Below are 24681 nucleotides of genomic sequence, written 5' to 3' on the forward strand. Positions count from 1 at the left end.
TACATAATGTTTTATATCATTGTCATAACCTTGAAACAGGTGGTCACTTCAGACTTCAAAGACTGTGGCAAAGGTATGGCAATCAGGATTTTATTGGCCAACTATGTACCGAGATGCTAGGGAATATGTTAAAAATTGTGATGCATGCCAAAGAACTAGAAATATATCTCAAAAAAATGAAATGCCCCTGACTACGTTCTTGGAAGTTGAGTTATTTGATGTATGGGGTATTGATTTTATGGGACCATTTCCTAGTTCTTTTAATAATAAGTACATCTTAGTAGCAGTAGATTATGTTTCTAAATGGGTTGAAGCAATCGCTTCACCTATTAATGACTCTAAGATTGTACTTAGATTCCTTAAAAAGAATATTTTCAGTAGATTTGGTATACCCAAGGCCATAGTAAGTGATGAAGGGAAATATTTTTGTAACAGACAATTGGATTCCTTATTGTTTAAATATGGTTGTAGGCACAAGACATCACTTCCATATCATCCTCAAGCCAATGGACAAGCAGAGCTAGCTAATAGAGAGATAAAGCTCATTTTGGAGAAAACTGTGAATAAATCACGCAAGGATTGGGCTACAAAGCTAGATGATACACTATGAGCTTATCGAACAGCATTTAAGACACCCTTAGGGATGTCACTGTATCGTTTAGTCTATGGGAAAGCTTGTCACCTACCTGTGGAGATTGAGCACAAAGCTTATTGGGCAATTAAATCTATTAACATGGATTTTAATTCTGCGGGAGAAAGGCGATTACTTGAGCTAAGTGAATTGGAGGAACACCGACTACATGCATATGAAAACGCCAAAATTTATAAAGAAAAGATCAAATATTGGCATGACAAGCATATTATTCCTAAAAAATTTCAGGTAGGGCAAAATGTACTTTTGTTCAACTCACGCCTGAGGTTATTTCCAGGAAAATTGAAGTCAAGGTGGTCGGGACCATTTGAAGTTACTCAAGTATTTCCATATGGAGCAGTGGAAATAAAAGGTGAAAATGGTGCCCCATTCAAAGTAAATGGCCAAAGATTGAAGTTGTATTTGGCCGGAGAACAGGTTCCTAAAGGAGTAATTTACTCCTTAGAAAATGCAATGGAGAGTTGAAGAAGTTATAGGAGAATCGAGCCAACGACTATAAACAAAAGCGCTTGTTGGGAGGCAACCCAATAATAATAGTTTATTTGTGTTACATTTTGGTGTGATTTAAGTGACTCATTAGTTGTATTTCATTTGTTTGTAGGAAGTATGGCAGGGTTATCACCCATCTTGGAAGAACAAATGAAGAGCAAGTGTAAAAAGGGAGATTTTCTTACCAAATTGTGTTTTAAGTGCTTAAAATTCCCATGCATGTATATACATTGTGCATTTCAAGTATATTTAAATGAGTTTTTGGTGATAACATGGTTATAAATGCTAATGGACTCATTTGATGTGCATTCAATGCCCAAAGATGACTTTTGGTGTCAAAGTGCAAAAATGATCAAAGAACCTCACCCCTCGATTTTCAATGTAAATGTGTTTGTTGTGTTTTGAGAGGATGGATATTGTGTTTAAGGTATATTGCATGTGCGTGGGAGGTTAGAATTGATAAAAAGTCTGTCCAATGTGTGTTTTGGAATTGGCCGGAAAAGGGAGAAAAAGTTAAAAAAATTGCAGTTTCTGCAGTAAATGCAGAAAAAAAGGATCCGAGCTCGGATCCTCAAATCCCAGACAGATCCGAGCTCGGATCTAAAAAACCCAGATAGATCCGAGGGATCGTCTGTGTTTCTGTTGAGACTGATCCGAGCCCTGTCGGATCCGAGGCCTTCCAGAAATGATCCGACCTCGGATCCTTTCGCGATAAGAAGGGAAACGAGGCCTCGGTTCCTCATTTTCCAGATTTCTTTTCTTCTTCTCACCGAAACCCTACCCCATTTCATCCAATCTTCCATTTTATCCATCAAATCTCCAATCTTTCACAACCAACACCTTCCCTAACCTCTTGTGATCATAAACCCTAAACTATTTCATTGAAAAAACATCAATTTGAGGGGGTTTGATCTTCAAAACTAGAAATAGGGCAGCACTGTATTTCTTCCGTTTCGGAGTGATTGTGGGCTTTTTTCTTCATCATTTTTGCATCATTATCATCCTCCATCATCACTCCATCTATTTGAGGTAACAAATTGCAAATTTCTGTGACATTTTATATCTCTCATTTTTTTGTATATTTTTAGTTTTTCAATATATTTTGCTAATAGCTTAATTATTGAAAATTCTTGATATAATTGTGCTACATTGTGCTCAAATCAGCTGTTATAATTATTTTCATGCTTATTTGTGAGAGAATTATGGATTTGGTGATAGTTTTGAGATTTGCTTCTCAATTTTTGGGCTTGAGCATTTTAGTGATTTATACTCTTGAATTTTGCTTTCATTGAATATATGAACTTGTTCTGAGGAGAATAAATCACTGTTATATCAATTGAAAATGATATACCATCATTAGAACAATAGCCCATGGGGTAAAAGAGTGTGTTCCCAATCAAGTTAAGCACATTGAACCACTTTTACTTGAGATAATTAGCATTTGTTTGGATGAATTGGAACTCATGTGAATGTAAATCGAGTGTTATGAATTGGATTGGAGATATTCTCAAGTGTTTGAATGTTCATTCTTGCAAATGGATATACTTTTCAATTGTTAGCACTTAATATGCATGAAATGATTCCTTTATTGGTAATATCCTTTCTAAGTGTGGGAATTGGATTTGAGAATTGTTAGGAAGTTTATTTGTTTAATTTTGGGTACATTTTGGCAGGGAGTTTAGCCCTTTTTCAAGGGGAAACTCTGCCGAAATTTTCTTAAATTCTTATTTAACATGTATGAGAGAGTTTCTATCGTTTCTAATACATACTCATCTTGTTTATAGGTGCTATGGCTCGTACAAGGAGGGTTCGTATTCGTACTCCTACTCCTTCCTCAAGTGAGGAACACACACCCTCTTTGCATGAGGAGTCGCCTGAAGAAGAATCTCCTTCGCCTGAGCCACCACCTCGGTCTCACAGGAAAACCGCATCCACTAGCCGTGATGAGCCACCGCCAGACTACGATACCACACGATTCACATAGCTCGAAAACCAAGAGTGGTATGAAGCTGGCCTGGCCAAGGAGATCATCATTGAGAAACACTTGGCACCGGAGGTGGATGCGCACTACCACATTTCGACAGCATTCAAGTGACTTGGATGGGAGAACATCCTTCAGTTGCCCAAGTACTACTACCCCAACTTGGTCCGGGAGTTCTACGCCAATGTGGAGAACAAGCAGAGCCACAGTGGCAACCTCATCGTCTCGTGGGTTCGAGGCAGGAAAGTGGTTCTCAATCGAGAAGCACTGCGATGCTTCGTTCAACTAATAGACGAAGGCGAAGATGTCAAATTGACCAAGGAATTCAAAGCTCGAGACCCTTGGCAAGTGGGAGAAGCCGTGGAGCGTCTAAAGGGTCAGTACCCTGAGCGAGGAACTTCGAAAAAACTCACGGTATATGCCGACTCCTTTGAGCATCGTTACCACCTGATCTTTTATCTTTTTGCCTTTAATGTGGTGAGGAAAAAAAGTGGTAAACGGGAGATCCGAAATAGCGATCTCTATTTTGTAGATAAGATGATACATGGATTGGGTAGGCAGTTGACTGGTATTCCTCTACCCAACATTATCATCAGTTATATGCGGACCACAGCTCGCATGAGGGCCGGCGAGACGTGCTTCGGATTTTCCCGACTGCTATCCCTCGTTTTTGAGAAACTTAAGATTCCTCTTGGAACCGAGAGATCGGTGGTAACTAGGTCGGCCGAGGAGGTAAATGCTTCTATACTCAAATCCTTGGATATTTCTACGGATTTTGGAGCTGCTTTGGTCCGGGACACAGGAGAAGCATCGACTTCCACTCAACCTCCGCCTCACACTGAACCACAAGCGAAAACTCAAGAGACGGAGGCACAGCAGACTCTTTCTCCTCCGGTTCCGCGACCACCTCCTCAACCGCGCTCCAAGTGGCAAGAGCTTCTCAATACTATTTGCTGTGTGGAGACGCGAGTCGTCGAGCGCATTGACCAGACGGAGCGGATGATGACTGAGCGCCTCGACCGACATGATCGCCGCCTTCGTGCGATCGAAGATCATTTCCATATCCGACGGTTGATAAGTGACTAATTTACGTAATAATTGTATGATATTTTATATTAGTTTTAGTCACTTTAGTTATATTATTGGAAGAATAGGAATCATTTTGGCTATAATTGGTGAAAAATGCTTTTAAGTGATTAAATGAGGTTTTTATCACTTTTTACTTGGATTTTGTGTATTTTGACAGTTTTGACATATTTTCGTATTTCGGCTATAACTTGAGCTACAATGATCGGATTAAGATGATTTTTGAACCAATTTGAAGATAAGAGATAGATCTACAACTTTGGTGAAGACATCTAAATCCAGTTTGAAGGTTTTCCAGGTCAAAATGCCGAATTACAATAGCAAATTTCTACTGGTCGAAACTGGAACAGGGCAATGAGCAGGTAAGGGTATGTCGGTCATTTCTCAGCCTACACAGATCCAAATGAGATGATTCTTGATGCATTGGAAAGCTAACTCAAAGGGCTACAAGTTTCATGTTTTGGTAAAGAGCTAAATCAGCTTTTATCATCAAGAAAAGTTCAGTGGAAGTTGATGCAAAATCGGAGCAGAGCTGGAAATTGAACCAGAAGTGACCAAATGGTCACTGTAGCAATCCGGCCGGAATTTGGCCGGATTTGTGGCCGGATTCCTGGCCGGATTGTGGTCAGAAAAGGCTGCTTTGTACGCGTAAAACTCAATTTCACCTCCACCAACTCACATGCGTTGCTAGACATGTGAGAAACATCTCCAGCTGTAAAAGGAAGGTGGAGGCCTCATTTCTTGACCATCTTTCATCATAAAATAGCCAAGATTGCAAGATTGAAGGCGGATCCAAGAATAGAATAGAGAGAGATACGGGAGAAGCTTGAAGTTGCAGAAATGTAGCTCTTTCATCTCCCTAGTGTTAGTTTAGCTTAGTATAGAGTAGGATAGTTCATCCATTCTTGTTATTAGCTAGATGAAGAAGAAGATGGAGGATGAAGAAGGCAAGGAAGAAAGCTCATGTGACAAGGGTTGTATTCCTTCCAAATCTTTATCTTTTGTACTTGATTCCAAGTTTAGTTAATATACAAGTTCTGGATTTTGTGTTCAATATGTGTCTCTAAAGTTTATGCCTTGGGTTTGGTTGAACTTTCTATAATTTTTAGTGTTTATTATTTGGTTATTTGATTGCTATGATTTGAGCAAGTTATTTAGCACTTTGGCTCTTAAATCATGATTAATCTGGTACCATTGATTGTGATTATCTAAGGTGTTGTTTCTGCAATGAAAATTGAGATTTAACACTAGTTCAAGAAGTGCTAAACATAGGGAGTACACTCACGAAAGTAGAGGTGCACTTATGTGGTTTTTAGTGATTCATTTCATGTAATTTCATTGAAGAAATGAACTTGTAGCTAAATTCATAACCATGAGAATAGGTATGGATTAGTTATAAGTATAATTGATTCACTACGAAAGTAGGATTCAAATGCATAAGAAAATTACACCATAACTAGCCTAGATGTAGTATTCAATGATCCAATTATAGCACTTGCATGAGTAGTTAGGGATACCACAACCTAAGGAGCTTTCATTTGCTATTTTCTTGCATAATTTTAGTAGGTTTTAATTTGTTATAATTCATTGATAGTCTAAATAATAGAGAAGTTTTAGTAATACCGGTAATTGTTCACTCTTCCTTGTGGGATCGACCCGATATATACCCTAAACTACTAGTTGATCTGTATACTTGCAGTGAACGGGTGTAATTCGGTATTTTTTAGCTTGTACGTATGTAAAATACCCGTCAAGTTTTTGGCGCCGTTGCCGGGAAAGATTTGGCAATATCGGTGTGAAGAGCAACTTTATTAGTTTAGACATAATATTAAGTTATAATGTGAATGTTATTTTCTGTTATTTTTGTGTTTTATGTGTGTATGTGTTTCATTACCTATTTTTCTTACTAATTTTGCTTTTGAGGTTGTTTAAAAGCAATTTTAGGTGATGAGAAGGGTAGGTCAATTTGGAGGACAATGCTTGAGAAGTGGAAGATTGGAAATGGATGGTTACCAAGTGCAAAGCTCCTTCAACAGAGGTAACCAAGAATTTGCTGAATGCATGTCTTTTGAAGATGGTTTAAGATGTTTAAAGGCTAAATTTGATGTTATGATGCTACAAGTTCAAATGGACACAATTATGCATGAAATTGAGCAAGAGAGGAATGTTAATGCTTTTAATTCTTATCATGTGATTTGTGACTTGTGTGGAAGTTATCATGCTACTAATACATGTATGCAAGTACAAAATGTGGATTATTATGATGAATTAAAGCATTACAATCCTTGTTTTGATCAATACAGTGCTAATTGGAGAAATTCTCCTGCTTATGGTTGGCAAAATCAATGTGCATATAGTGATTATCCGTATTTTTATGATCACCAACCTGAAAGTATCCAATATGAATCAAAACCATCTTGGGAGTTGGCAATAGAGAAGTTAGCTAATGCACCTCTGCCTTGGGAGTTAGAAAGTGAACCATTAGCTAATGATTCTAATGCATCTTGGGAGCTAGCTGTAGAAAATTTTTCTAATCAATTTGATTTAGCATTAGAAAAGCTAGCAAATGTAACTTCCGACCGTTTTGATAGGATTGAGGAAAGAATAGATGAATTAGCTTCTCACTTTGGTCGAATACATGAGCAATTGAGTGCATTGTGTGAAGTTATTTCCTCTAATAATGTGCAAAATGATCCTAGCATGAATGGTGGGAATGTTGTATGTGAAAATGGGTTGCATTTTAATGAAAATGATGAATCTCAATTGTGTTTCAATGAGCAAATGTCCATTTCACATGATAATATCTTTGGAACTAACTTTGAACCTCAAGAAGAGAGTTTTAACGACTCGTTTTTCACCCCTCTTGAGGAGTGCATTGAAAGTATAGGTTCTAAAGGTATTCCTGCTCAAGATACTCTCATGGCATTCCCTTTGGTAAATTCTCAAGTGGTGCATATTCAAGGTAATATCTATGAACCACTTGGGATAGGTAAGTCACTTCCATTTCTCACATCATTAGATCATGTGGCTTTTGCTATAAAGTCACCATTTAATGATCCACCACGACCAAAAATGGTGGATTATTCGCTAACAAAGCCTCCTTGAAAAATGAGGTTCAATAGTCGAGCCAACGACTATAAATAAAAGCGCTTATTGGGAGGCAACCCAATGTTTGTTTAAGTTTATGTTATTTTGGGGTGATTTTATGTTTGAAGTATGTGTTTAAGTTATTTTGTTATTTTTCATTTGTAGGTATTGGAAATGGAAGCAAAAGTGACCAAATGAGGTGAAAAAGGCGAAATTTGATCAAGGAACTCAACCCCTCGATTTGAGTAATTGTTGTTTTTGATCCGTTAAAAGGGGCTAAAATGCATTTTTTAATGTTTTACATGTGTGCACATTGATAAATTTTACAAACAAATGATTTATGATGCATTTTGAGTGATTGGGGTATTATTTGTAAATTTTCAAAAGTTGAATTTCTGCTAAAATTCGCAGCAGAAAACGCGTTTCTCAAGAAAACGCGCCTCTGAGTCGCGTGTTCACAGAATCGCGTTTTCGATTCTGCACCTGCAGAACAGAAAACGCGCCTTCAAAACGCGACTTTAAGTCGCGTTTTGATGGAAGTCGCGTTTTGTTGCCTGGATCAAAGATGAAAACGCGCCATTGAAAACGCGACTTGAAGTCGCGTTTTCTCACAGAACCGCGTTTTCAGTACTGCAACTTTTGGGAAGAAACGCGCCTTAAAAAACGCGAGTTAAAGGCGCGTTTCTACTCACGTTTTCTGAGCATTTTTTTTTAAAAAAATGCAGCTTCCTTGATTCTCTTTTTCTTCTTTTCCTCATATATTTTCTTGTACCTTGAGTTGCTTATTGTGTATTTTTTTTATAGGTACATCACCAAAACAAGGGCTTGAAGTTACGGATCGCCGTTTTGATGTCTTGAGCCTTTGTTATCACTTTTGTTTCTCATTTTCCATTTTTAGGTTTATATCACTAATGGTTACCAAATGGAACTCATGAAGCAATGAAGACAAGCGAACAACGTACCTTGAAGCTTCATATTCAATCACATCATAGGGGAGTATTACTTTCTTTATCTTGATTTTCCTTTCTACACATTGAGGACAATGTGTATGTTAAGTGTGGGGGGAGAATTGAGATTATATATATTGTATGTGATTGACTTATTAGTTGCAAATATTGGACTTGTGTTAATATATTGTATGTGATTGACTTATTAGTTGCAAATATTGGACTTGTGTTAAAATTCAAAATTTTTCCAAAATCTTGTCCAAAATTGCAAACTTGCCTAAACAATTTTTAAATTTTTTTCGATTTTATCCAAGGGGTAACAAGTTCCATACCATTAGTAGTTCAAATTCCTTCTACATTTGGGATAAATATATGTGGTTTAAGCACTTCTTTTCTCATTTAACTTTGAAATGACTATTATGTGATTATAATTTTTGCATTTGTAGGAAAGTATATCTTTTAAAGTGGAGAAAATTATGCCTATATATTTTTTTTGCATATTTGATGAAATTTCTTCTCTTTATTGGATTTTATAAGTTAAGTGATAAATATGGTCAATAATTGCAATACTCTTCTCATGATTATGCTTTCGAGGGAATGTTATTATCTTTACTTTAAAAAAAATGAAAAAAAAAATGAAGAAACAAAAGAAAAAGACAAAAATAGAATAAGATTTGTTCTACTCCAATGATTCTTGTACTTAGTAACCGGGAGTCTTCATCTACAAATGTCGACTTTCGCGTAAAACGGTACTTGAATTAAGAGTATGCAAAGCAACTTGAGTATGTGAAGTGTTGAGTAACCGGTGATCTTCATCTAAAAATGTCGATCCTAGCGTAAAAAGATACTTTCACAACTTAAGTAATATTTAGCTATATTATATAAATAAATCCCTCTTTAAAGATAAATAAGAAGATGATCATGGGTTTAGAAAGCATATTATTGGCCATATGAGTTACTTGCGTATGAAATTGGTTAAGGATGAGAAATTGACTTGAATTTGTTATAATGGTGGTATAATTGGCTCTCCTTTACTCGATATTATGAGTACTTGAACTTAATTGAATAATTGCATAATGGTTATTTACTTTGTTTTGAGGAAATGAAGTTGAAATGCTACATATGTTTATTTTCAAATTTTGGATCATTGTTGGTTTGTATTTCTTATTGCTTGAGGACAAGCAATGGTTCAAGTGTGGGGGAGTTTGATAAGTGACTAATTTACGTAATAATTGTATGATATTTTATATTATTTTTAGTCACTTTAGTTATATTATTGGTAGAATAGGAATCATTTTGGCTATAATTGGTGAAAAATGCTTTTAAGTGATTAAATGAGGTTTTTATCACTTTTTACTTGGATTTTGTGTATTTTGACAGTTTTGACACATTTTCGTATTTCGGCTATAACTTGAGCTACAATGATCGGATTAAGATGATTCTTGAACCAATTTGAAGATAAGAGATAGATCTACAACTTTGGTGAAGACATCTAAATCCAGTTTGAAGGTTTTCCAGGTCAAAATGCCGAATTACAATAGCAAATTTCTACTGGTCGAAACTGGAACAGGGCAATGAGCAGGTAAGGGTATTTCGGTCATTTCTCAGCCTACACAGATCCAAATGAGATGATTCTTGATGCATTGGAAAGCTAACTCAAAGGGCTACAAGTTTCATGTTTTGGTAAAGAGCTAAATCAGCTTTTATCATCAAGAAAAGTTCAGTGGAAGTTGATGCAAAATCGGAGCAGAGCTGGAAATTGAACCAGAAGTGACCAAATGGTCACTGTAGCAATCCGGCCGGAATTTGGCCGGATTTGTGGCCGGATTCCTGGCCGGATTGTGGTCAGAAAAGGCTGCTTTGTACGCGTAAAACTCAATTTCACCTCCACCAACTCACATGCGTTGCTAGACATGTGAGAAACATCTCCAGCTGTAAAAGGAAGGTGGAGGCCTCATTTCTTGACCATCTTTCATCATAAAATAGCCAAGATTGCAAGATTGAAGGCGGATCCAAGAATAGAATAGAGAGAGATACGGGAGAAGCTTGAAGTTGCAGAAATGTAGCTCTTTCATCTCCCTAGTGTTAGTTTAGCTTAGTATAGAGTAGGATAGTTCATCCATTCTTGTTATTAGCTAGATGAAGAAGAAGATGGAGGATGAAGAAGGCAAGGAAGAAAGCTCATGTGACAAGGGTTGTATTCCTTCCAAATCTTTATCTTTTGTACTTGATTCCAAGTTTAGTTAATATACAAGTTCTGGATTTTGTGTTCAATATGTGTCTCTAAAGTTTATGCCTTGGGTTTGGTTGAACTTTCTATAATTTTTAGTGTTTATTATTTGGTTATTTGATTGCTATGATTTGAGCAAGTTATTTAGCACTTTGGCTCTTAAATCATGATTAATCTGGTACCATTGATTGTGATTATCTAAGGTGTTGTTTCTGCAATGAAAATTGAGATTTAACACTAGTTCAAGAAGTGCTAAACATAGGGAGTACACTCACGAAAGTAGATGTGCACTTATGTGGTTTTTAGTGATTCATTTCATGTAATTTCATTGAAGAAATGAACTTGTAGCTAAATTCATAACCATGAGAATAGGTATGGATTAGTTATAAGTATAATTGATTCACTACGAAAGTAGGATTCAAATGCATAAGGAAATTACACCATAACTAGCCTAGATGTAGTATTCAATGATCCAATTATAGCACTTGCATGAGTAGTTAGGGATACCACAACCTAAGGAGCTTTCATTTGCTATTTTCTTGCATAATTTTAGTAGGTTTTAATTTGTTATAATTCATTGATAGTCTAAATAATAGAGAAGTTTTAGTAATACCGGTAATTGTTCACTCTTCCTTGTGGGATCGACCCGATATATACCCTAAACTACTAGTTGATCTGTATACTTGCAGTGAACGGGTGTAATTCGGTATTTTTTAGCTTGCACGTATGTAAAATACCCGTCAACGGTCCCCTACTCCGACACCTCATCAGGAGGAGGGCCATATTGGTACCTCACAGGGTCCTCATGGAGCCGAGGAGGCAGTAGACCCTCGTCCCGAGCAGCCATGACGCTACTTAGCGGATTTGATCTTTTATGTCTTTATTTATTTTTCTTTTCTTTTGTTAAGACACACTTGTAGATGTTATTTCTCTTTTAGTTGAATCATCTTGTGCTACTTATGGTATTTGGTACCCTTGTTGTCTCATTTTGGACAGAAAATGGATGATCGTGATGATTAAGGGCTTCAAATTGCATCACCACCTATTTGAGGGAAGTTTCAGTTCTTTTACCTTCCTCTACAATGAGGACATTGTAGATTTTAAGTGTGGGGGAGGGATTACTATATCTTATGGGTAATTGTGTCTTGAAATGCATGATTTTAGTTGTTTATGGCTTAAAAACGTTGGAATTATATTTGGAGATATTGTCATGAGGATAATTTTTGTGAAATTGAGGTTGTTGGCAGGGAGTTTCATCTATTGTTATGGGGAAACTCTGTCAAAATTTTTCTAAAATAATTTCCAATATTTCATTGCAATTCTTCCAATTAAATGGCCAAAATGTTAAAATTTTAAGTGTTTAATTCTTCCATTGGATAAAATGCTATGTGTATTTTGGAAAAGTTTAGTTCTTATTTGACTTGGAATGAATTATTATGTAATTAGGATTTTTTACATTTTAAAAAGTATATTTGGTTAAATAAGAAAAATTATGCTTAGAATTTTGCAAGGTTAATGATATTTCTCATTTGTACTTAATTTTATAGGTAAGTGATTGATATAGTCAAAAACAAGGCCAAATTCTTCCTTTAATTATACTTAGAGGGAAAAAGAAATTGATGGCTAAAAATAAAAAAAAAATTATTATTATTATTAATTTTCTACTCCAATGATTCACATACTGAGTAATCGGGGGTTGGCATTTACAAATGTCGACATGCGCGTAAAAAGATATTGGAATTAAGAGTATGCTTAACAATTTAAATGAGTGAAATGTTGAGTAATCGGGAATTTTCACCTAAAAGTGTTGATTTTCGCGTAAAAAGACGTTTTCACTATTTAAATAAGATGAAATGTGAATAAATCCCTCTAAATTGTTAAGTTTTGGGATGAGGAAGGCCATAAAATTGACTATGTAATTTACTTATTTGTGGAATTAGGATAGAATGAGAGAATTGATTTGAATTTGTCAAAATTTAGGCATAATTATTTTTATTTAATTGAATATTATGAGTATTTAGTGTAATCTGAGAAATGGCATAATAATTGGTTTCTAGGTTTTTGAGGAATTAAATTTGACAAGAGTACGCATATTGTTTTCTCTAACTCTATCGAATATTTGAAGTAAGTTTTGTGTAAAATTGCTTGAGGACAAGCAATGATTCAAGTATGGAGGAATTTGATAAGTGAATATTTAACGTACATTTTGTACGAATTTGGCATGAATTTTTGGTATGTTTTGAGAAGATTAAAGCCATATTTGAACTCTTTTGGTGATAATTGTTTAAATATTGTTTAAGGGTTCAGAAATTGATAAATGAGTGGATTAATGCGTTAATTTGGTGAAATTGTGAAGGTAATTGATGTATGAAATTCATGCACACGTTGAAAGAAATGTTAGGGTCATCCAGAGGACAAAGTACACAAGAAATTGGGAGCAAAAATGTAGAAAAAGGGAAGAAGTGAAAAACTGGAAAATTACTCAAACACGGATCCGAGCTCGGATCCGTGTGTACAAGAGGGATCCGACCCCTCGTCTGTACTTCTGGCGGAGTGTATTCGAGGTCAGGACGATCCGACCTCGGATCCATCATGGGAAGTCCTCGGATCCTATAATCCGAGCTCGGATCCATTTTTCAGTCCTCGGATCAGAGGCTCGGATCTGTCTCTCTCTTCAGCAAGTGGCACAGCCGTTTTTCTTTACCTTTCTCACAACTTTTCCAGCTATTTTGAGGGACAGAAATCGGTGGCACATGCTTCTGCAACAAAAGCGAAGACCAAATGAGTGTGGACAAAAGGAAACATCATATCTTTGACTTCTTTTTACAAAATCTGAGTGGAGGAAATTATGAAGTGAGAGGAATGGAATTTCTACCACCTTTTATGCAGAAAGACAGGGGAGAAGCCTGGCATAACCATACGTAGCTAGTTTTTCATTTTGTAACATTTTTTCTCTCTAGATAGGAGTACTTGAAGAAGCATTTTCTTTGGAGAATTTCACTTGTAATCATATTGTGCAAGAACATAGCAGGAATTGGAGAGCTTCACCTTCAATTGGCTAAGCTTTCTTTTATCTTTCTTATACTTGTACTTTATGATGTTTTGCATTAATAAACTTGTGAGTTTGATTGTTAAATCATTCATGAGTAGCTAAACTCCTTCATCTAGGGAGTAGATGAAACTTATGGCTAAATAATACTAATTGAATGTGATTTACACTTGTTATATCTTGTATTAACTTGTCTACTTGTGTAGCTGTTATTAATTGTTATTGATTGATCACCAATAGCATGTTTATAGTGTTATTATTCAATGAAAATTGGTAATAACAATTGAAACACATGAGTAGAGCTTGAGTTGTATGTTCATGAAAATAGAGATACACTTAGGTGGATTATTGAGCATTTCATGAAATAAAAGGAGTAGTAGTAGTATTTCACCATGAAAATAGGGAAATCTATATTGCTCTAAGCCATTTCATCATGAAAATGAGACTTGGTAATCTTGGAAATAAATCTCTGGTTAAGCAAGAATAATAGCAAGAAGTAAATCCATTCATTTGTGTAGTTTATGCCATAAGTGGAATCTACATCCCTAGAATCTTCCTTAAGTGAAATTTCTCTATTTGCATTCAGCATTTGTTAAACTAGATTTGTATATCAGAGTTGTAGATTACAGCATTAGACTTTCTCTGCTCAAATTAATTGTAAGTCTAAATAATAGAGAGAACAAGGGCTTAGTAATTGTTTAAATTGCTCCTCGTGGGATCGACTCGATACACATCTTGTACTACAATTGCGACCTGTATACTTGCAGTCCAACGGGTGTAAAATCGGAATTAAACTTGCATTGATACAAAAATACCCGTCAATTCATATGGCAAAAGGTTGAAAAAAAAAGGTGCCGTTCACAGAGAAAGGAGTGCCATTAACATTTATCCCAAAATAATTGTCTGAATTGTTGGGCAATGGTCGTAAGTTGATCACAACCCAACTGCCTTTTTGTTCTTTTTATTATTGACTGTTGACACTACAAGAAAATTGCGTTTCTGTGACAGGCGAAAGTCGTCACTAAAAATTCAAAAGTTGTCACAAAAAAAGTCAGTGACGACTTTTACTACTGTCACAGAGCTGTCACTAGTTCTATGTCACAAAAGGGGGTCCATGTGACGACTGTTGTAAGTCGTCACAAACGATTTCGCTTTTGTGATGACTCTTGTCGTCACTCATTGTTGTACATTGTGTGACGACTTTTATTGTCACTAAACTGGCTAAATTCTTGTCATAGTCAACCGTTGGAGTTGTCACATTATGCTTCCGTTCAGTGACGACTTTTATTGTCATTGTTTTCCATCCATAAAAAGTGACGACTTTCTAGTGTCACTAGTAAAACTTGTTGGCAGTGACAACTTTTTTATTGTCATTTATTTTTTTGTAAAAAGCAATAAGCTAATGTTAATTACGCAACATAACTGCCAACAATCACAAAACGTTCATTGAGTAGCAAGGAGAAAAAAAAGCCAACCTACGAAAAGAAAACCAACATTCATTTCCAATAGAAGATCAACCCAAATACATATATATATAAATGTTGCCTCAAATGAGTCATAAACCATGCACCATCCAAAATAAGCCATTCAGTTACAATACTAGTGATTTCCCATCCACAATAAAGAGTAGTAAAGTTCTATACAAAAATATGAGCACGATTCCCATCTAGAACAAAACATGAGCACGATAGGCCTTGTAGTCTTCAATTCAAAAACCATCTTCACAGCAATGACTGGCTTCTTCTTCTTGGGAATCGTGTTAGAACCTACACGTTACCAAAATTGAAGCAATGAGCACTGGTGTTAAAACTGGAACTACACTTCTAGATAGGCACCATATTATAAAAACTAATGTCACTCTAATTTGAAATTATAGCAATCTAAGTAAATTGCTTAACACAAAAAATGGAACCTCAAACTTTTAACTATTCTTGATCACAGATGAAACAGGAAGCTAAAAAGTGGAATACATCCCAACGTTCAAACACATTTGCTTTAAAAACACTAAAGTTTTGGTTGCAACATCCAGCACCTCAATGGCTGTAATTAAACATGAACAAGATTTCAAGCACCTAAATCAGCCTCAAGCAACTCAATTGCATTAAACAGGAATCAGATTTGGTGGAACCAGATTTCAAGTGCCATCAAGCAACTAAATTGACATCAATCAACCCAATTGTATTAAAAATGAATCTCTATTTTGTAGAACCAGAATTCAAGTGCCTCAATTGTAATAACTATGAAGAGCAAACAATTTATTTATACCTGACACAAAAGTTGCTTATTTGCGCAAGTCTTTCAGCTGGTTAGCTAACTCATCATACAGGCTTCTTGTTTCTGTTTGTTGCTGTTGCAAGGTCTTAATCAACTCTTGCTGAGCAGTGAATTGTTGAGTTACTTCTGCAGCTCGTTTTTCTGCTTCATCTGCTCTTTTTCGGCTGTCCTCAATCTTATGCCTCCAGCGTTCTACCTCAGCAGCTTGCTTCTTGGTTGCACTACGACCGCGGATGTGTCCAGGTACGTAACCAAGTTCTTGCTCGCATATTTCCTTGCTAGTCATTGAAGTTGTAGCCTGCAATTCCCTCATTTTGTCCTAGGCAAGTAAAAAATATGATCATTATGTAGCTGGAATGGATGTCAATAATTTAAAAATCCATTATCCAAGTGAAACAGCTCACCAAGGTCTCTTTTGCTTTGTCATTTACCAGCCCCCCTGACTTCTTTGACTTTCGACTTAACTCAAACATGTCTATCTCTGAAAGCTCGACATCTTCTTTCCTTTTCTGTCCAAATTTTCAATTTTTTCATTTTCAGTCATATGACAAAAAGTAACAAGAAGTTAAATCTGCAAATGTGTGCAATTCAATAGGAAAGCTCGGATTGAATTGAAGCCTGTGGCATTTGTCAGATTACAAATTTCTCAGATAGCAGACGTGGCATATGAAATTGAGGGAGCTACAAATCAACGTATATAGCTTTAGTATACAACCAGAGCTAATGCTAGAGTCATCCAATTTCCAAGACAAAGCAGAATATGATGGAAAGATTAGTCAAAACTTTACAAGGCTTCATACACAGAATCTAAATACTTGGTAGCATCTAAATCTAATCCAGTCATGGATTTGAGAAAAGAGCATTAAAAGTATGTAGAGAAAAGGAAGGCCAAGGAAGACCATGTAGAAAGCTGAAAGAAAAACCCCAAGAGAGCAAGGTCAGCTTCATTCAGAACAAATTTAGCTTGATGATCTAACAGCCTAACAGAATGTATCTGCGACAACAAAGACACTCAGAAGCCACATGTGTGCACTTGCTCATAAACACAAGGCATGAAATTTATCTTGCTATATTAACTAACCAATTGCTTTACCTTTCCTCTCTTTTTTTTCCTTTTTCCGAATATTTGCAGTACCTCACTGTTGAGTCAATAAAAATTTAAAGGAAATTATGTATAATACTATTTTCTTCCATCAAACTTCACTTTAAAACATCAAAACTGGCTGAGCTATTCCGGTAGTTGAAATATTTGCCTTTTTCAGTCATATGGCTAGGTTTCAGATTACCTTTTCCTCAACAACTCTTGCAAGCGATTTTGTGCCAACAGTAGTGTAGCAGTCATTTTTGGCACGATTTTGCTTGTTACGTTCACTAATTTTCTGCCACAAATTAGTGAAAATTTTAACTGACAAAGATTAGCAAATTTGTGAAGTGAAATCTGAAATTTAATAAAAGGATAGGTTATTTTGACAAGCTAACCTTAAATTCATCATTTTCAAAGTAGTTGACCAGCCACTTCCAATCTTCTTCACTCACACCTTCAGGAACTTGCCTCAATGCTTCTTGCCTTGATTCAAAACTCTGGAAATACTTGTGAAGCCGATATCGATGGTTTCGATATTGTGTGTTTAACTGCCTATTAATAGCAGTTTTTGAGGTGATGTGCTCTGAAAATCGAAAGTCATCCTACAATAACAGTGCAATCTACTTAAAACCAAGCAAATCTAAAGCAGTAAAATCTCTCTTACTTTCTGGATGAAATTAGAGTATTAGCAGGACAACAAATACCGTAACCGTGCTGTATATGCCTTCTCGGTCACCGGGATTGAGATGGGACCACTTTGGAACATTAAGCCTAGCAGCCTTCCTAACAACACAACCCCCTTCTGTGATGAAGTATTGAGAATCCTTCCCAACAATCCGCCGAATACAATCATCAATTTCAATGGTGAGCGTCTCATTAGCCTCCCTTTTTTTTGATAATGATAGATTTCGTGTACGTCCTCTTCTTCTTGCTGACAGCAGCATAGCTATTAACAAATATCAGTCCATACATTACTTTGACCACATTAACAAAGTCAGTCATGAAATAGAAACTTGATTTTTAATTTCAGCCATGAAAATGAAGTCTAGCTTACCATTTCTTCCTCATCCGAAACTGGATTTGACTCATTTTCTCCGGATGCACGAGACTCAGATGTCTGAGGGTGTATCATCCTACTCTCACTAGCAATTTCTCTAGGTGAAGAAGCTGGAGTGACATATATTACATCCTCTGAGGATACACTCTTGGATGCACTTCTTGGTTGATTGCTTCCAATTGAATTAGGTATTGCAGGCTGTTGTGCACCTTGAGCTTTTCTCTGCAGCATTTGGCCTCGCTTTCCTGGTCCAGCCATCTAAAAGTAACAAGAAGTTAGTGTTACAGCATAGTATAATTTAGGAATAAAAACTAGTTAGCCGGAGTTAAAGAGATTAAATTTAGTGTCATGTAGTCCTCATCAATTTCACCTATTCCGAATCGATGTCATTATCACTAAGAATCTCCTCTTCGTCTTCCTCATTGTTAGACTCATGTTCATTCACTTCATCATCATCATTAATGAAGTCTTCAAAGGTGCCATTTGAGCTATTTTTTGACTTCTCAGCATGCACAATGGATGAAGGTACAGCCTTCGGTATCTCATTGTCTTCTCTCGAAAGTAATGGTGGATTGTCGAGGTCTATTATAATAGTGAAAAAGGTAAGAAATTGAAAGAAGACTCCTTTCAAGATTAATCAATCAATTGACTCCAAAATCCTCATGAATAAGAGTCAGCTTCTTCAATGCAGAATGATCAGAGATTACTCAACAGACCTAAAAGCTGCAAGGAAAAGACAGCACGTGCTTCATTCAATTCAATCAACTCAGTTATTTTAGACAGCAGAGTACCAGTTATTAATAGCTCTAGCAACATTTTGGGTTCCCAAACAATACGTCAAAAGATGACTGGGAATTGTAACCAGAGTGAAGCAGACACCAAATCTAACAAAGAAACACCAAGATAAGGCACTGGAATAAATTCAACTACAGCATCTGACTTATCCATGTAATAAAAGACACAGGTGATGATCAAATTTAAACAAATGATTGATCTATCAATATCTCTCCCCTCCAAATGGAAAAAGCTAATTATGAATGACAGGTATCGCATACCTGTTCGAATCTGAACTTGAATCTGAACTTGAATCTTCTAATCAAAATACAATGCCAAACTCAGGAGGATAAGCCTTGATGGGTACCGACTACCAAGGCTGAATCAAAATTACTGCATCTCTGAAGTCGGCGACACTAAAATTCAGCAGATCCAGGCGTTCGTGGGAAAGGTAGTTGCAAACTGCACTAACCTTTCAAAACCTAAGCCAAACCCAGCATGAGGCACTGAAAAGCAATTAAAGAACAAAACAGCATGTTTAGTCAAGGTCATTCAAATTAACTCCACAAGGTACCCTGAAAACTAGCTTTCAAACTGATTCCATGCCAAGAGTGAATGCAGCATTTAATAAGGCAGTGTATTGGAACATCAATGATAAAAATTAGTAGCTACAAGTTATCATCTGCCATTTGAGACCAAGTCAAACCCCCCTCTCCCTTTTGGAAGATTCACTAATCACAAACGAATAACAGGAGAAAAAGAACAACTAAAAAATGTTGGCCTAAATCAATTACAACCCCCCCCGGGTGGCCTAAATCCATGATTTCCTCATCCGTACACAGAAATTTCTCAAGATACAAACTGAAAATGCAACATTTCAGAAGCCCAAATTGCCTCGGATAATGGCAAGGAAATGAAGCCTTTCGGGGGCAGGACAGAAGCCATTGGATAATGAGCTAACAAAAACAGGGGAAAATTAAAATGTAGGTTCGAAAATGGCAAGGAAATGAAGAACAAAGGGGGAATACAGATATGAAAATCTTAACTATTACAAAAGATTAACCATTGTATGACTAAACACACATTGCACAACATGTTAACAGCAATTGAAACCCCAAAACAGTTTTCTGGCCAGTTCCCAAACGTGCAAAATTCTAGTAAAGTGCATGCTTGATTACCACAGAGAGAGAGAGAGAGAGAGAACCAGAGAGTAAATTACATGGTATGGCATAAAGTACATTTAAAACAGCCAAATAAATTAGGCAAATCAGTCAAGTTCTCTTCCCCTTAAGGAAGCAATTAAATGGCACGACAAATTGTTTAATTTCTCTTTCATCCAACCAAATTAATGCAGTCAAAAAATGCTCGCATTTCATAGCTCCTCAAAGAAAGCCGGTTCTGACCATCCCTAACACTGTTAATACTCCAGATCGCAAGTGTTTCGGATGCGATTTGGCCAAGAGTATTACCTTCCCCACTGCTAATTAACAATCTAGTTCATAAATTAGTCTTTACAATAGAAGGCTGAGCAGCTTTTGAAAGCAAAAAAAAAACACATACCGCACAATTAGCTGAAGAGGGGGTCGGAGAAAAGTCTAAGCTGAAGTCGCGGAACGAGGAGGGAGCTTGGAAGTGTTCTGACTTCGCTTCTTCGGCGAGCTTGACCTGAAGATTGGCACTCGTCAATGGTGCTTTAGAGGAGCATTTTACGGAAGCAGAAGGTGTTTGAGATCCAGAGTTTTTCGGTGTTCACCATAGGAAGGAAAGACTGAGAATGAAATTTGTCTAAGTGTTGGAAGAGAGAAGCGGCGAGACTTTTGTTTGTCTGTGAACAACCAAAAACGACGTCGTTTTGTAGAGATTTCAGCCACCCGCCTCGCGCCTCTTTCAGATTTCAGACTGGCGCTCTTTTTTTTTTGGCATCTAAGCACGTCTTTGAGATTCCAGGATTCACGCCTTTAGCTTCATACATCTTTTTTCTTTTTTTTTTCCCTGGTCAAATTTTTTTTTCAGGTTTCTTTTTTCATACTTAATCTCTTTTTTTTTTCCTTAATCTCATCTATAAATATCAAATAAATTATTTGATATTGGTTTCTTTTTTGTGCATGTATATATATGTGTGCTTGTTTGTGTCTATATACATCTTTTTGGGTTTGGACAACTCAATATACAAATTATTTAAGAAATTACCTTACAATAAAACTTACACAATAAAACATGTTTCAAAAATTTAACATGCATAGAATTGCTTATATACAGTATAGCACTTCTTACTCATGCTTATCCTACTCTTTGTCTATTACTTAGTTTTTATAATAAATTAAAAGAAACATGTAATCAAATATTCTGTTAAATGTGTTACAACTCTCAATCTTATTGCACGACAGATATTTTACTGAATAATTTTAATTTCGTATATACCCATTCCATATGAAAATAATTATTACTTATGATGTATTACACGTTATACTAATCTTTCACAGTGCTAACATTAGACTACAAATTATATTCAATTACACTTTTTCAAATTATTTCAGTTATTGATTTTTGGGGGTTGTTATAAGTAATAATAAACAATTCATGAAAAAAAATTTATGCTCAGACATGTCTATTATGTCAACTTAGCAAAAATTACAAATATCTAAAACTAGTTTGTTATTATATCATTTGCATTTTGCTAATACGTAATGAATAGGGGCTAAATTATAAAATTAGGGTGTCATATCTTCTGTGCTTTTGCTCATATAAAAGAATTGGGGGCTAAATAATAAAATTAGGGTGCCATAGTAGAATTAGTGAAATTTGATGAAAATACTATAGAATTGCTTATATACAGTATAGCACTTCTTACTCATGCTATCCTACTCTTTGTCTCTTACTTAGTTTTTATAATAAATTAAAAGAAACATGTAATCAAATATTCTGTTAAATGTGTTACAACTCTCAATCTTATTACATGACAGATATTTTACTGAATAATTTTAATTTCATATATACCCATTCCATATGAAAATAATTATTACTTATGATGTATTACACGTTATACTAATCTTTCACAGTGCTAACATTAGACTACAAATTATATTCAATTACACTTTTTCAAATTATTTCAGTTATTGATTTTTGGGGGTTGTTATAAGTAATAATAAACAATTCGTGAAAAATTTTTTATGCTCAGACATGTCTATTATGTCAACTTAGCAAAAATTACAAATATCTAAAAATAGTTTGTTATTATATCATTTGCATTTTGCTAATACGTAATGAATAGGGGCTAAATTATAATATTAGGGTGTCATATCTTCGGTGCTTTTGCTAATATAAAAGAATTGGGGGCTAAAAAATAAAATTAGGGTGTCATAGTAGAATTAGTGAAAGTTGATGAAAATACTGTAGTATACAGTGATGCAAAAAGTTGTCACAAAATTGGAATCGGGTAGACTTTCAATGACAACAAGTTATGTTGTCACTGTAGAGAGACCGTTTGTGACGACTTTACTTGAGTTGTCATAAATTCATTTCCCACGGCATCAAATGAGATGCGCGCCAACTATTTCGTGACGAGTTGAGAATGACAACTTCCAATGTTGTTACTGATTATGCTTGTGCTGTACTCATCTGTGATGACACCTAATGTCGTCACTGAATTAGGTTATCTGTGACAAGATTTTTGTTGTCACATAAAATTTTGTCACTGAAAAGCATATTTCTTGTAGTGTGATATTCGTTCACGAACACACTATCTTTAAAATATAAATTTGTAGTTTCTTCTAAATATATAGTAAATGTTAACCAATGCAATGTATATTTTATAATTCATAGAAAGCTCCTAATTTGCACTGACACTATGCAGGTAACTTGGTCAAAAATGGTGATTTTGAAACCGGCCCTCATGTGTTCAAGAATTTCTCAACTGGGGTGCTGCTCCTCCCTAAGAGGACGGACATCTACTCATCGCTCCCTGGATGGATTGTTGAATCCCTCAAACCAGTTAAGTATGTTGACTCGAAGCATTTCTCTGTTTCCCAGGGACTTGCAGCTATTGAAATGGTTGGAGGAAGAGAAACAGCTATTGCACAAATCATAAGAACAGTACCTAACAAGTTCTACCTTCTTTCCTTCGCTTTGGGGGATGCTTGGAATGGTTGTCATGGATCAATGACGATTGAAGCTTTTGCAGCTAGGAAAACCATAAAAGTTTCATTTACATCAACTGGAATTGGTGGATCCAAGACTGCCATCCTCAAGTTTTAAGCACTTTCAAACAGAACAAGAATAACTTTTTATAGCCCAAATTATCACACAAAGCATCATGACTATGGTCACATATGTGGTCCTGTTTTGGATGATGTTAAAGTGTTTCCTCTCAAATAGTCACTGTTAGGGTGAAGATCAAAGAGAGTGATCAAAAAGCAACATAGTTTTGGAAGCTTTTCTTTTCTTTTTTGTTAATTCATGAACAAGACAACCCAAACCCATAAACATCGATCCACGGTATGAGGGAGGGGAAGCGGGCATGAGATATAAATAGTGTAATTTATATCTCTATACTATTAAAAAGATCTTTCTAGTTTCTAAAGTTTAGGCTTCAAATATTGCATAGGATCAATTTAAGCCATTCATTTTATTTGTTTTTTGTTTTTTGTTGTTATGTCATTGGTGTGTAATGTTGAAAACTATAACCATGGATTTAAGCATTTTTTTTTTGGCTAACATTGCATTTTTTAAATATCTTGACATCTATCATTGTTGTACTGTTATTAGGATTATATAAGAGATAATTTCAAAAACCTCCCTTGAGGTTTTTTCTAATCACACCTAACACCCCTCAAGTTTCTAAAATCACACTTAACACCCTTAGAATGACAACCTTTGTAACATAATAGCCTTTTTATGTAAAAATAATATTAAAAAATATGTTTAGTAGAGGGACTATAGTATTCTTCCAATTTTGCCCTTTTGTCAGTTGATTTTTAAATTTTAGAAGATGAAAATAAAAACAAATAGAACTACAATATTTACATAGAAATTGAAGGAGTGTAAGTACAATGACTGCTGAATTGTATCATTTTTGTTGATTCATATGACCATTATAAGATCTATGCCAAAGTTTTTGATAGAAAGGAAAAAAAATTTTTGAATACTGTTTGTTAACCAATTTTTTCAAAAATTTTGTTTTTGATAATTGAAAACCAATATAGGTATATTTAATATGCATTTTTTTCATGATTTCAATTGCATCCCAGCATTTTTTTCACCAAATGAATGATTTTAACATATTTTTCCCTCACCTCTTACTGATTAAACTAGATAGCAAGATAAAATCATAGTTAAAAAAAGATAGATTTTCTATGTTTAGATTGTCTAAATACCTCAAAACCTATCTTTTGGTTGCATATGCAAAAAAAATAGTGCCCAAATTTTATGTCATTTTTGTTACTTTATTTTTACATAATCTAACATAAATGTTTTTTCATTTTTCTTGCCTTTTCCTGCATAAGAAATATGAAAAGGCAAAAAGGAATCAACTTGTTTTTATTTTCATCTTCTAGTTTTCAAAAATCAACTTGCAAAAGGGCAAATGTGGAAGAATATTATAGTCTCTCTCTTAAATACATTTTTAATACTATTTTTACCTAAAGGGGTTGATATGCTACAAAAGTTGTCATTCTAAGGGTGCTAAATGTGATTTCAAAAACTTTAGGGGTTCTAGGTGTGATTAGGAAAAACCTCAAGGAAGGTTTCTGAAATTATCCCATTATATAATCTGAGCTATGATTTGATGTATGCATGTGTGTATGTATGTGTGATTTTAAACGATTTATTCGTTGGATCCTGATTTTGAAAACTAGAATTTGGTATTTGGGTTGCTATATAGTCATTTTCTTTTTCATTGGAAGGGAGAACATACTGAATTAATGTAACCACCAAACCATTAATTGATAATGCATTCAGTCTTTCCGTCATAGAG

General features: G+C 35.4%; 2 long non-coding RNA genes and 1 pseudogene across 2 annotated transcripts; 1 reads left to right on the forward strand and 2 right to left on the reverse strand.

The window, feature by feature from the left end:
• The window catches only part of LOC113757112, a 30462-nt pseudogene extending 7378 nt beyond the window's left edge, over positions 1-23084 (forward strand).
• On the reverse strand, positions 14998-20470 carry LOC113757108. Its single transcript, XR_003466185.1, has 3 exons — positions 20271-20470; positions 18992-19216; positions 14998-15287 (listed from the first exon to the last, which is right to left on the reverse strand). It is a non-coding gene; the product is annotated as an uncharacterized LOC113757108 (long non-coding RNA).
• Positions 15983-17299, reverse strand: LOC113757107. Its single transcript, XR_003466184.1, has 4 exons — positions 17275-17299; positions 17082-17174; positions 16200-16304; positions 15983-16114 (listed from the first exon to the last, which is right to left on the reverse strand). It is a non-coding gene; the product is annotated as an uncharacterized LOC113757107 (long non-coding RNA).
• Positions 23085-24681: the final 1597 nt, after the last annotated feature.

Source organism: Coffea eugenioides, unplaced genomic scaffold (genome assembly GCF_003713205.1).
Source record: "Coffea eugenioides isolate CCC68of unplaced genomic scaffold, Ceug_1.0 ScVebR1_2739;HRSCAF=3822, whole genome shotgun sequence".
NCBI classification, from domain to species: Eukaryota; Viridiplantae; Streptophyta; class Magnoliopsida; order Gentianales; family Rubiaceae; genus Coffea; species Coffea eugenioides.